Genomic DNA, 13,959 nt, shown 5'->3' with positions numbered 1-13,959 from the left:
AAACAGGTCTAACCAATAAGACAAAACCAACACAAAAGGAAAAGGGGATCGGGGGCAGCTAGTAGACCGTGTACGACGACCGCCGAGCGTTGCCTGAACAGGAAGTGGAGCCACCTTCGGTGGGAGTCGTGACAGTTCTTCGGCTTGCAAGCCTCCCTCTTTTTCCTCCAAACATAATGATGGCCATTATGGCCAAACAGTTTTGTTTCATCAGACCAAAGGACATTTCTCCAAAAAGTATGATCTTTGTCCCCATGTGCAGTTACAAACCGTAGTCTGGCTATTTTTATGGTGGTTTTGGAGCAGTGGCTTCTTCCTTGCTGAGCGGCCTTTCAGGTTATGTCGATATAGGACTCGTTTTACTGTGGATATAGATACTTTTGTACCTGTTTCCTCCAGCATCTTCACAAGGTCCTTTGCTGTTGTTCTGGGATTGATTTGCACTTTTCGCACTAAAGTACGTTCATTTCTAGGAGACAGAACGTGTCTCCAACCTGAGCGTTATGACAGCTGCGTTGTCCTATGGTGTTTATACTAGTGTACTATTGTTTGTACAGATGAACATGGTACCTTCAGACGTTCGGAAATTGCTCCCAAGGATGTACCAGACCTGTGGAGGTCTACAATTTCTTTCGATTTCCCATGATATCAAGCTAAGAGGCACTGAGTTTGAAGGTAGACCTTGAAATAGATCCACAGATACACCTCCAATTGACTCAAATGACATCAATTAGCCTATCAGAAGCTTCTAAAGCCATGACATAATTTTCTGGAATTTTCCAAGCTGTTTAAAGGCACAGTCAACTTAGTGTATGTAAACTTCTGACCCACTGGAATTGTGATACAGTGAATTGTAAGTGAAATAATCTGTCCAAATTGTTGGAAAAATTACTTGTGTCATGCACAAAGTAGATGTCCTAACCGACTTGCCAAAACTATAGTTTGTTCAGAAGAAATGTGTGGAGTGGTTGAAAAACAAGTTTTAATGACTCCAACATAAGTGTATGTAAACATCCGAATTCAACTGTATTAAGGATACTTGTTTCCTGAAAAAATGTATTATATTTTAGGATATATTTGCAAAGTTTATCTGCACCAGTTCATCTGACTGATTTTCTCTATCAGATAGTAATTACAACTCACAGCCTAAGTCAAAAGTGGCTGTGAGAAGAGGATGCATGGCTCCTCTCTGTGTACACACAGCACACTGTTGTGATTTACACAGTAAGATGTGTCCTCAGTTAGATAGTGAGATATGCTCACCAACGCAGGCTGTGCTTACAGAACCACAAGTCAGAGCTCTTCAAAAGTCCCTCCTCAGCAATCTCAGGCCACTTATATTTCATAGGCTGAGCCCATTGATTTTGGAATAGATAAATGATGATAGCAGGGATGCGCTTTGATGAGGGCAATGTGCAAATTGATTCTCTAAATCTTTGCTGAACGTGGGTGTATACAGTATTCCACACTCCTAATCCTACTGTACAGTATGAATAATGCTGATACAGTACAAAGTGGAGTTGTACTGTATGCAGTAGGTACAGTATAATAGTGATAGTTACCAAATGGTCTCTCACTGTTGTTGTTGCAGATGAGGCACTGCGTGTTCCTGACTTGCTGTCCGGGGACGTGCTCCACTAGTTTGCAGTACATCTCTGGTCCTGTCTCTCCACAGGTTGTTGTGGATCTCCACCATTAGAGGCCAGGTTCAGTACAGCTGGGAACAGACCTGAGGGATGAGGATTGGGAAACATAATCTACTTAATAATATGACACTGTACATACAGTAGCTATATCTATCTGTAACATTGACAATTCAATACTATCAAAGCCATTTTGTAAATCCAGCTGTTATATAGACAATACAAGGCTATCTGACCAATTTTATGAACATTTTGTGGCTTCCTTCACTGCCGTTGTTGTAATATAAATGGAGTCCTATGGTGAATAGGCACCAATGGGTTAGTGCTATCCAGAATCCTTGGGACATCCATACCACAAACCCTAACCTTAACCCTTACCTAACCCTAACCTTGAGCATTTAAATTTCCACGTCAAATGGGGAGTTGTATGAGTTGGACGTCCCAAAGATACCGGACAGCAAGGACCCAGGCCAGTTTGACAGGTCTCACTCAGAGTTCACCGAGAGGGAAATGAGACTCAGCCGGTATGAGAATACATAGTAGAGCCACGGTCCATCAGGTTTATACCCACAGTCTCCCCTAGCTCATGGTACTGTAGAGGGAGGGAGTGAGGGACAGCATCCTTCATACATACAGAACTGTTGATGTCAAGCATTGGCAGAATTACGACCCCAACGGTAGAGATTTCCAATCTGGCAATGGTAGGAATAGCTGCGACATCATGTCACAATCAAGGCCGGTGTTTGATGCATCTCTGCCACTCCATAAAAATAAAAAAACAGACATAAACCGCCACAACGGTTTCAGCTTTCAAATTAAAATACAGTATGGGGCCGTTAGTTCAGAGGAGTTTCAATGGGAACGTAGATGAAAAATATCCAAGGGGGAGCGGATAAAAGGGAGCTGTACTTGGTTCTGAGAGAGCGAGAGGATGAGCGAGAGCAAGAGAGAAAGAGCGAGAGAGAGAGGAGGAGCGAGAGCAAGAGAGAGAGAGAGAGAGAGCAAGAGGAGGAGCGAGAGCAAGAGAGAGAGAGCGAGAGAGAGAGGAGCGAAAGCAAGAGAGAGAGAGAGAGCAAGAGAGAGAGAGAGAGAGAGAGCGAGAGAGAGATTCATGTTGTCCCCTGTTCTGTTATGCATCTGTATGGAAAGCGAACACTGACTGAGTCTATATCAAAGACTGGGCCCATTGCTCCAAAATGGCTCCCAGCTGTTCCTCCAGATGTCCAGGCCAAATGAACTGTGAAGAACATCTGATATCCAAGTCAAGCTGCAGAAAATAAAGTTTTACGGATGCCTATGAGGAAGTCTATGGCCCGAGTAACGCTGACTTTCACCAACCGATGAAGGTCTAGGTCTAATAACACTGGCCTAACTGTTATAGGTCAGATTATAAGCTAGTATGGTACCGTACAACCTCAAAAAAATACACCGTATCCCATGACTTCTTGAACTGGAAGCAATATCTGGTTAATGTCCGTCCACATCTTTATACTGTGAGTTTTCTCCTCACTCACCAAGCCAATAACCCAGCCTGTTTAATAAACAGTGTCTAGCTCCATTTGCAGAACCACATTCAACACAGCAGGGACTATTTGCTGGTAATTAGAGTGGAGCAGTAGTCTAAAAGCATAGGAGTGAATATCAGTAAAGAAGCAAGGCATTTGACTAGGATTAAAGAGACATGAACTCATTGCTTTCATGAGGCTGATACTTACATGGGGACCTTGTAAGATACAACAGAGCTCTGAATATGGAAGGTTAATACAGACCCCCCCTACATTCTATGTTTTTTTCTTTTCTCTGTACTGGGGTCAAGATTTCAAATTCACATCAGAGGCACAGAGGGAGGAACAATCAAGGAATAAGAAAGTACTATCATCAGCTATTATCATACTTTACATTATTGCTGGATAATGACCCATCTTTAGAAACCCCAAAATGAGTGTTACGAAAATGTCTATGTAAGGCTAAGTACCTCATACTGGTATTGCACTGGCCTTTTTTAACTGACACAGATGTTGGATCTCAATTTGATCACTCTTTTGTTGCTGAGAATTTTCTTGCAAACTTGTAGTATATTTGAGTTTTAAAAAGGCTTATAAAGATTGTAATTTACATTTAGAAATTTCAGACTGGGTTTGCCTTAACAAAAAAATTGATCAACCCCTACAAAAATGTCCATTAATTATAATCCACATAATAATTCACATTTCCTGTTCCTGCAGGAATATTTTCCTGCTGTAGCAAACTAGCTCAAATTAAGACCCTACATCTGTACTGCTTCTCTATTTATTTCTAATATTGCTAAGCCAAACAGGCTGTGTGTACTACAGGGATATCTGCTGCTGCTATTGTATACACATATTTTATTGAATCAGGAGGGGGTGGGTATTGACTGTGGGCTTGTGTTTGGTATGTGAAGTATGGATGACAAGGCTGGGTTCATTCTTTCTCTCCGTGGTTTCTCCAGCCTCCAATCAATAATACTGTGGATGCTGCTCCCATTCATATTATGCTTCTGCTGATTGTTCATTCAAGTTGATAAAACTACTTCATGCCATCTCTTCAGCCAGGGTTGTCTGCAGTCATGCTCCAGATTCTTAGAAAGAGATGGATCTTTCTCTCCTATCAGCTAACAGTTTTCCCAGTGTGGTTCCTTTCCCTGCATTCAAAATGAATGTCTGTCTGGCCTACATGTTCAAAACGCTGACAGCCCCAATGTCAAAAATAAACAAGCATGCAGCACTATCGGTGTATTTGAAAGATTCCAGTTTGTTATGAAACATCTGCTTCACATTTAGAATACTCAGTTGATATATGCAACATTACTTGCTTATAAGGCCTCATAAACATAGTTAATGTCATCCAGTCATTTCATCCAGTATACAAGGAAAATACACAGTATATAACAACATATAAGCTTAGGCCTGTAGGCTACTTCGGGACTCCTGCTCTCCAAGATAGTGAGTAGTTGAAACTCATGGAACAGGGATGAAGGCCCTGCTCTGACATATGCCAGTAGACAGTTTAGTTGTCCTTGAGATCCGTGTTCACATTAGAAACTTTAATCCTGATGCTTAATGTGTCTGGCAAAAAAAAATAGACAGAGTGCATCTTAAAGAGGTCACGCAGCAGCCCATTGAATGATACAGCAACATTTATTTTTCATCTTGCCTGTATTCATCATCATGGCAGGGTGCACCTTTAGACTCTACATTATATCTGCTCAATGCCAAAGCCCAGCGTCGTGGCATTCAATCACTCCTCTAGGTGGGTCACCTGTCCAGCCCTGCAACAGCTAGTCTCAAACGTGTGTGTGTGTGTGTGTGTGTGTGTGTGTGTGTGTGTGTGTGTGTGTGTGTGTGTGTGTGTACTCTCCAACATGCATCAGTCTCACATTGCACGCATACTGCAGGAGATCGATACAGGACAGCATCACCACGACAGCCCCAAAGATGGATACATATTCTCAAATAGGAATCCAACTAAATCAGCCATCCATAACATGAAATACAAATTTGGGCATGAATGGTGATGGCTTGCAAAGCCCACTGTGACATATGGATTAATACAACTCAAAGTGCCTACCGGTAAGTAACCTCGTTGTTTTGTTGAAACTATTGTTAAAAACACATTCCATTAGCTATTGTTTATCCCTTTCTTCTTTTTTAAGGGCTGGAAGTGTATTCACGTCCCACATACAGTGATGAGGGATTGAGAGCCACCAGACAATTATGGAACAGTTAAGACCTCTGTAATGCAATCTTAAGAGGGAGGAGAGGGGGTTAGAGCCCCCACCACTGAATAGCAGGCTTTAATGAAACAACATGCCGTTTCCCTAGTAACTACATCTGTGGACATGCACGAAGAAATGAATGACTTCCTTAATAGAGGATAATGATACTTGTAATTTGCAATTTTTTTCATTTTAGCAATCAGTAATTCATTAGCGTCTTAAAAAGCTGGGTTCAGACAGAGACGTCAAGAGTGGGAGAGAAAATATGAGGCGGACAGTCAGACAGACAGGAAGCCTGACAGAGCATGATGTTATACTGTAGAAGCCACTTCCACATGTCCTGAAGTGTTCTAGGATCACACTGAAAACACAGATCCTATCTGTTCCTAGACTATCAACGAGCAGAAAACTCATTGTATTCTTCTTCATCATCATCATCATCTAAATTATTGTTATTTCAGCATAGAGTAGCTGTAATAGCCTAAACCAATTCAGTTCACAATACATTCTATGATCTGAATTGCTGGTTGATTCTAAAAATGAATCAAATTCATTATTTTTTTGAAAGACAACATTAATCCAACATGGTATCAATGAAGGTGAGCTGCCTGAACCGTGAGTGACATCTGAGGGCCTTTCAAATGCCTGCTGCACTTCAAGAAGAATATCCACTCATGGTGCATTCAATCAATGTTTGATTCACTGCCTTGAACAATGCACTGTCACTGGATCTAAGATTCATCATAGTCAAAGTTGCATCAAAACACAACATAAACATCAATCACAGGCCAGTCAAATAAACCCACTCTTCTTCTAGGAATACAAATAGGAAAGGACAGAGTACTCAGAGATGTCTTTATAGAACAGCTATTTAACTGTTTTAGAATAATTTCTCTCTCTCTAAATGGAGTCATTGTAATCATGAGCAAAGCAGAATGTTGTGTTTGCAGATGTAGGATTTTAATTTGATCACCCTGTTGCAAGAGAACTTTGCTGAAAGTTTGTTATTCTTAAGTTTGTTATTTGCACTTTGAAATTTCAGACTTGATTTTTCCTTACAACCTCCACAAAAATGTAAATGAATTATAATCCACATTTCCTGTTGCTGCAAACTGGCTCAATTTAAGGTAGTGCATCTATAACCACTCATTAGCTACATTCCTTTACAGGTGTTGTGTAGGTGGGACTGGTTAGAGCATTTTTTCACAAAATGTCCTCATCCTCCAATAAAAAGTTTAATTTCCCTATCTTTATGCAGGCAAAAATGTGCTGTCTAGCAACATTTTCAAGTTCACATCAGACCATAAATTGATCATTACTAATTATTTCAAATAAAATACATGTTGTATGGAAGTGTGAGTGTTTATGTCCATAATACATATAAACCCAGATCAAATGCTTTGCTGATGAGGTTCACAAGCTAACCTCAAACAGGAAAGCAACTGGTTTAGACCTTAATCTAGGAGAAAACATCCAGTCCAAGCAGGTCAAGACTGTTCATGAGACTGCAAAAGACCCTCAGGGCAGACAAATGGACAACACACACACACACACACATCCATAGCACTTGTGCACTTGCTCACACATGCAAGCACACACAAACATCTCAGTATGATCCCAATGTACAGTATGGGAGAAGGTACAACTGGGAAGCTCCATATGAGTTGTTTCAGTGGGTTCTCGTGGTCATTACTTTTAAACCGCTCTTTCACTAACTGAAACATAATTCTCTTCAATTACACACTGGCATTTTATTTCATTTGATATCAAATAAAGAGGAGCAGTCAACCTGTAACACTGCCGTCATTTGTCAATATCAAAAGTCATTTCACTTGACATTGACGGAAGCACAGAGTCATTTCCGTTAAATTGGCACTGCTCAAATGCCACGAGAAAAAAAACATTCAGGTTATTCAGCGAAATCTAGAGTGTGCTCGGAGCTGAACAATAAAGATTTCCTTTAAATCAAACCATACCAAAAAAATCACAAAGGATTTGTCGGACCCAAGTGCATACCACACAGCTAAATATACGTATATATTTAAAATTCATGCCATTTCAAAGATTTTAATATGGATCTTAAGACAGAGCTAGAGCATACGCTCAGCTCTCAAATGCTCAAATGCTCCCCCTCCTACGGACCTGAAACAAAATAGCAAGACCCCTATGGAAGATTAAGACTAGTCTTATAATACCATCTTATTTTATACACAGTGACAGGCATTTTTTTATAAATAAAATCCTCTTGAATTAGATAAAAACAGATATTTCAAGGAAATCAACAAAATGATTTGATATGATCTCATAACGGTGCCGATGTGACATTCCACCAACTATGATTCTATTGCAACTGCCATAAGGCTACATCAAATCCCTCTTATGTATCATACAAACACATACAAACACTATCTGTGACAATAGTTATTCTCTTAGACATCGTGTCTGAAACTGATCCTGTCTGAAAAGTCATAAGCAAGGGCCCGGTGACAATCCAAACAACGCAAACATTTTCCCAGTCCCCCCTACTCCCGATCGCCCCTCAAGACTGGGACCCACTGGAATGTCCTCTGACAGATGTGTATTTTCCCAACAGCCCTGAGACAACACTACCCACAGTCCTTGTCAGTAACACCACAATCCTAAAATCCTCTGAATGCCTTATCTCCCTCACCCACTAGTATTGGACAATACTAAAACAGGTAGGTCACCCACGTCCCTCCTCTTGGTACCTTGCCCTAGCTGCTCCTCTCCTCTCCATCCCTGTCCCCTCCAAAGTAAGTGGTCACTGTGATTTAGTGTGGTGCAGCCCAGTCACCGGTAAATCTCCCGTGAAGCAGCCTGATGTGTCTGGCTGTAGGATCCCCAGGGTGATTTAACATGGTAACCATCCCAGTTTCATTTGGACTGAAGCACTTGCTCATGACCAGCCCAGCCAAGGCAAATCAAACACATGCCAATGCTCCTTACATGTTTATAAAAGGGGATAATTCTCCCTTTGCTGATTTACAATGTAACAAACACATAGATATGATCCAAACATCTTCATTCATTCCAATGGATGTTCGTTTTTTAGTTTTTTTATTCATTTTAAATGAGATGGATCATACTTAATATACAAATGCTAATGGCATATGTTATAATACATGAAAAATAACTAGGCACACGTTTTCATTCCCAACCAAATTTCTACACTACAGTTGCCCTACATGCCAAATGAGAAAGATTGTGTAGAAATTCCTAGGCCACTCAACCTGCAGTCTCTGCTGCTCTGTTCTGGAGAGCTCGTTTCCCACTGCAGTTTGGTGCATTTTCCTGATGGAAATTAACAATATGCTGTAAACTGCAATAAAGTGCTGGTTTAACTGCAAGTGGAGATGCTGCGAGTCACAAATCACATATTTCATTTGACAGTTTTTGCAAATTTGGATTGGTTTCTGCCCATAAAATGTTTTAGTTCATAAAAGCGACCAGACAGCCTTTATGGCAAGTTCTTCTCATTAAACAAGAAAATGAAGGAAAATATTAGAATAGAACATCTCATCTCTCTACCATTTAGTTTAAAGCGTTGAACACTGAAGTTAAATGACTGACTCCTAGCTACTTGTATTGCTTCCAGAGCAGTGTGCATGGAGCTGCAGCGGCTCAATGGCCCAGCCTTGTGCTCCGATGCTTTGAGGTGGAGAGTTCGGGCCCTTGGATGGAACACCTGCCAAAGTACACTTAAGTGAGGATGATCCCCACCCCACCGCCAACTCTTGCCCAGTGAAAGTCCAGATGTCTAAACGGGAAACAGAATGTGTAGGAATGTGCCTTCGCTCCTCGCCCCTGGTTAGGACATAGATAATAATGCCAAATTCCCAGACACATACATTATATATATATATATATATATATATATATATATATTCAGAAACTTGAACACTTGCCTCCTGATCAAAACAACATGCTTGAAGGCATCTGCCTGAACCTGCCGACAGTACACGAAAACCGCTAGCAAACGTATCAAAACGACTCAGCTCTTTCCTGATTTGATCATCCGTAATAATCAGGAGGCAAGTGTTCAAGTTTCTGAATATATATATATATATATATATATATATATATATATATATACATCTCACACTCTCACACTCTCACAAAGTTAGGGTGGAAGAGGACAGAGTTTTAGTTTCCTGGGGATTGGAAGGTGTGGTGTGCGCGATGGCTTCTCAGACTAGCGTGGAGGAGACGCTGTCATTACGGCATGGATTCAGCTGTGTTCCTGAGAATGGAGTTAAGGTGGAGGAGGTTCTACTGGGTAGACTCATTGCTAGTGGGATATTTGTAAGGGGTGTGTTGGTGCCAATTGCTCTTCTTTCCATTTGACCAGGATGGTAGTCGCAAATTTGCCTCTGTTTATTACGGATGATCAAATCAGGAAAGAGCTGAGTCGTTTTGATAAGTTTGCTAGCGGTTTTCGTGTACTGTCGGCAGGTTCAGGCAGATGCCTTTAAGCATGTTGTTTCATTCAGGAGGCAAGTGTTCAAGTTTCTGAATAACAATGAGCAACAGCTAAATGAGACCAAAGGGGAAAAAAAGAAGTTAATCTTGAGGCTTTTTATTCTCATCCGAGAAAGTTTGTAAGATCAGTGCAACATCACAACAGTGTGTAAGGGTCTACCTTCAGACACAGTTTAGATGAATAGTTTCTTTCTGGCACTGGGTTTTTTTGAGCTTTGCTATTGGTCTCTTTATTTGTTAGCTTTTCTCCCACTTGTTATAGAGACTCTTTGGGTAGGCTTGCTTAATATAAATGGAGCCAGAGATGCAGGAAAGAGGAGTGTGTTGGGTGAATATGTCAAACAAAAAAAGGTAAAGGTGTTGTTTCTGCAGGAGACGCATGGTGATGTGGTGAATGAAGTTGATTGGAGGTTCTGGTGGAAAGGGGCAAGTGTGTTGAGCCATGGGACAAATTTTAGTGCAGGGGTGGCAGTCGTTTTTGTACCAGGTCTGTCTGTAAAAATGTGCTCCTCAAAGGAGGTGTGTAGGGGTAGGCTGTTTGTTGTGAAAGCAGAAATTAACAACATGGGATTTTTCTTTAGAAATGTGTATGCGTCTAACACACTTAGAGAGAGGGGTGTTCTATTTGGGTGTCTTAGACAGGAACTCTCACAGGTAGCGCCTGAGGAGATGCTGGTGGTCGGCATGGACTGGATCTGTACAATGGATTTTTACAAAAGACAGAAATGGGGAGGAGCCTCATTCAGGGTCAGTGGGAGTGTTATGGGACATCATTGATCAGTTCGACCTAGTGGATGTTTGGAGAACTAAACATCCTGAAACAAGACAGTATACACGGGTGATGGTCTTTGGGGCTAAGGTGAGCGCAACCCGACTTGATTGTTTTTATATGTCCAGGAATCAGAGCAATAGACTGTTGGGCGCTACCATCCTCCCGGTGGGTTTTTCGGATCACCACATAACCATGGCTCGGCTGTCTATTTCACCAGGGCCTCGGCATGCATCCTATTGGAAGTTTAATGTAAAGCTCTTACAAGATGCCCATTTTTGCTCATGTTTCCAGATTTTTTGGGAAAGGTGGAGGCAGCAAAGAGAGGAGTATGAGTCTGAGTCAATGGTGGGATGTGGGGAAAGTCCAAATTTGGCTTTACTGTCGACAGTATACAGCTCTATCATCCTCAGAGGCTAGGATAGTATTGGGGGAACTCAAGCGTAGTATTAGTGAGATGTAGGTGTCGGGTTAGGTTCCTTGTTCCTTGTCAATCATTGGCTTATTGGTGAAATCAGCAGTCAGACAATATCTTCTTTAAGTAAATCAATCAAACCTTTATTAATGCAATTACAGACAGAAGTTAACAATGGAAACACAGCATGTACAGTTGAAGTCGGAAGTTTACATACACCTTAACAATTGTTGGAAAAATGACTTGTGTCATGCACAAAGTAGATGTCCTAACCAACTTGCCAAAATGATAGTTTGTTAACAAGAAATTTGTGGAGAGGTTGAAAAACGAGTTTTAATGACTAAACTTCCGACTTCAACTGTGTCTCAGAGTAAGCTCTGTGATCACTCCCTGGTGGTGATCACCTACGTCAATGTATATGTCCAATGAGTTGAGGCTACATTAATGCAGATACCTAGAACAGTAACTTCTCTAAATTCTAAGTATCATCAGCATTTTCCACTGTCGCACAAGATCAAAGTGGCCAACCTAGACAGTGTTTACTTCTCAGCTCTTTACCTAGTTCCGGTCTGTCTCTCGCCCAGCCTGCAGGCATGTTCTTGCAACAGCTAGGGTGTAACCGTGGCAGAGTTCAGACATATAGCAACAGTATGATAGTGAGGCATGCTATTATAAGGCCTGTAGCAAGCATATAAGTCTTAATCAATAAAGGGACCATTCCCCTACAGGAGGTAAAGATGCTGAGGCTCCAGGCTAATTTAGCTGAATTACGTAGGGACCTGGGCAGTTTTTTCCAGGTTAAAGCAAAGGGAGCACTTGCAAGAGCTAGGTTCTCCATGCTCAAGGAGACGGACACTCTCAGCTCCTTCTTCTTTGGTTTGGAAAGACAGAGTGTTGAAGCCAAGAGTATGCATTGTCTACGGTTGTCTGATGGGCGGGTGACCTCTGTGGTGGGGGAGATGCGGGAGCGGACTGTGGAGTTTTATACTAAGTTGTACAGGGCAGAACTGTGTGATGCTATGTGTGCTCAGGTCTTGTTTGCAGAACTCCCTAAGCTCTCTCTGGCACAGAGGGATGAAATGGACATTCCTCTGTTGTCCCATGAACTGGCAGAGGCCGTAACCCAGATGTTCCCTGGCTGTGCACCGGGGGTTGATAGACTCCCAGTGGAGTTTTACAAAATAATTCAGGGGAATAATTGGACTTGACTTCTTTTGCGTGTTGCGTGAATGCGTTGGTATAATAGAGTTGCCGATGAGCTGGGGCGGCTCTGACTCTCCTGCCCAAAAAAGGGGACTTGTGTGAACTTAAGAACTGGAGGCCTGTGTAATTGCTCTGTGCGGACTATAAGATATTTGCTAAGGTCCTCTCTAACAGATTGATGTCCCATCTGGACTCTATAGTACACAAGGACCAAACATATTGTGTACTGGGACGCTCAATCACAGACAACTTGTTCTTAATCAGGGACATGTTTTTGGCCAGTGTGAAGAGGTTGTATGCTGGGGCGTCATGTATGGTCAAGGTGGGAGGGGTGCTCAGTAGACCAGTCTGGGTGAGACAGGGGCATTAGACAAGGATGCAGTTATATACACTAGCCATTGAGCCTTTTTTGGGCCTGCTACGCAAGAGACTGCAAGGAGAGTGCTGGACAGGCATGGGTGTGTTGACAGGTATAGCAGTGTCAGCATTTGCATATTACGTTTCTGTGATGGTCAGGGATGGTCAGGATATGCAGGCACTAGAGACTAGTCTGAAGGTGTATGAGGGAGCTTCTGTTATGTGGGGCATGGGGGGGATAGGGCCCCTCCTCTGCTTCCAGGGGGATTGCTATTGGGTTGTGAAGGTCTTAAAATGTCAGGGGTGTACCTGGGCTGGACTCGCAGACCTGCAAAGCAAATGGTGGACTTTTTCAGGTCGGGCCATCACTGTTGTACATGACCGTCAACAAAGGAGGACGGGGCCTGGTGGAACTGGAGAGAAGGGTGGCTGCTTTCCGACTAAAGACATTACAGAGACTGCTGTACCATACTGATGTCGGCTGGAGGGAACCAGCATGCGCGCTGCTGAGGAGAGCTGGCGGATTAGGGTTAGACCGGCAGCTGTTCCTCATGAAGCTGGAGAGGCTGAGTACAGCAGGTCTCTCAGACTTTTACTCTGCAGTGCTGAGGGCCTGGCAGCTACTAAGGCCCTCATGAGAAGGGGGTGTGGAGCCTGGGCTTTGGGTGGAGCCTTTCTTCCACAACCCAGCCATCCCTTTGAGATCGGTTCAGTCGGCCACCCTGCAGAGGAAACTGATGGCAGCGGGTTTACTAAGGCTGGGTGACCTGCAACTGCTGGGAGAGGAGGGGTGGAAAACCCCAGAAGTTTTGCCACAACAAACAGGAATAGCAATCCCCCTGAAAAACTCTCTAATGTCTCTTAGGCTGCTGGAAAGATTCCTGGAGGAGGTCCAGGAGGCACTGTCTGAGCCAGTAAGGGGGTGGTTGAGCGGGCAAATGGGGAGGTGCCACCAATGTTTCCGCCACTGCAGATGACGGCAGAGACTGGGGACTGGCAAGGGGGTCTGGAGGACTTGTTAGATTTTAAAACTCCGAGCCTGGGGGAGTTTGAAGGGGTTGGAGGTAAAGTCATCTACAACCTCTGCATTACGGTTTGGAACATTAGGAGCCTAACAGGAGTGAAGGCACATCAGTGGCAGAGAGTATGTGGGGTGGAGAGTATGGTGGGTTTTAGATGGAGGGGGCTCTACAAAGCCCCAGTACCAAGGAGGTCAGGGGACCTCCAGTGGAGGGTTCTACATGGAGCCCTGGCCACTAACAGCTGGTTGGCATAGGTCGACCCTGGAGTTGGGCAGGGGTGTCCTTTCTGTGTTATGAGAGAAACTGTGATTCAT

General features: G+C 42.9%; 1 pseudogene; it reads right to left on the bottom strand.

Moving 5' to 3' along the window:
• The window catches only part of LOC112250116, a 148,939-nt pseudogene extending 135,950 nt beyond the window's left edge, over positions 1-12,989 (bottom strand).
• Between the last annotated feature and the right edge of the window lie 970 nt (positions 12,990-13,959).

This window comes from Oncorhynchus tshawytscha, linkage group LG05 (genome assembly GCF_018296145.1).
Source record: "Oncorhynchus tshawytscha isolate Ot180627B linkage group LG05, Otsh_v2.0, whole genome shotgun sequence".
In the NCBI taxonomy this organism is placed as follows: Eukaryota; Metazoa; Chordata; class Actinopteri; order Salmoniformes; family Salmonidae; genus Oncorhynchus; species Oncorhynchus tshawytscha.
The sequence above is the reverse complement of the archived record's forward strand: the minus strand, read 5'-3'. Positions and strand labels throughout refer to the sequence as shown.